The following is a 581-nucleotide window of genomic DNA, read 5'->3' on the forward strand; positions in this document are numbered from 1 at the left end:
GACTTCCATCTGAAGATCCTTTTCAGTTCTTAACTGAATTCTTGCAGATATGTGATACTGTTAAGACTAATGGAGTAGATCCTGAAGTCTACAGGCTCATGCTTTTCCCTTTTGCTGTAAGAGACAGAGCTAGATTATGGTTGGATTCTCAACCCAAAGACAGCCTGAACTCTTGGGATAAGCTGGTCACGGCTTTCTTAGCCAAGTACTTTCCTCCTCAAAAGCTGAGCAAGCTTAGAGCTGATGTTCAAACCTTCAGACAGAAAGAAGGTGAATCCCTCTATGAAGCTTGGGAAAGATACAAACAGTTGACCAAAAAGTGTCCTTCTGACATGCTTTCAGAATGGACCATCTTGGATATATTCTATGATGGTTTATCTGAGCTATCAAAGATGTCACTGGACACTTCTGCAGGTGGATCCATTCACCTAAAGAAAACGCCTGCAGAAGCTCAAGAACTCATTGACATGGTTGCTAATAACCAGTTCATGTACACTTCTGAAAGGAATCCTGTGAATAATGGGACGCCTATGAAGAAGGGAGTTCTTGAAGTTGATACTCTGAATGCCATATTGGCTCAG

The 581-nt window shown here is 41.8% G+C and overlaps 1 non-coding gene across 1 annotated transcript; it reads right to left on the reverse strand.

Moving 5' to 3' along the window:
* Positions 1–230: 230 nt before the first annotated feature.
* Positions 231–338, reverse strand: LOC148554489 (small nucleolar RNA R71). Its single transcript, XR_015887249.1, has one exon. It is a non-coding gene; the product is annotated as a small nucleolar RNA R71 (small nucleolar RNA).
* Positions 339–581: the final 243 nt, after the last annotated feature.

This window comes from Arachis ipaensis, chromosome B6, assembly GCF_059453495.1.
Source record: "Arachis ipaensis isolate K30076 ecotype BB chromosome B6, ASM5945349v1, whole genome shotgun sequence".
NCBI classification, from domain to species: Eukaryota; Viridiplantae; Streptophyta; class Magnoliopsida; order Fabales; family Fabaceae; genus Arachis; species Arachis ipaensis.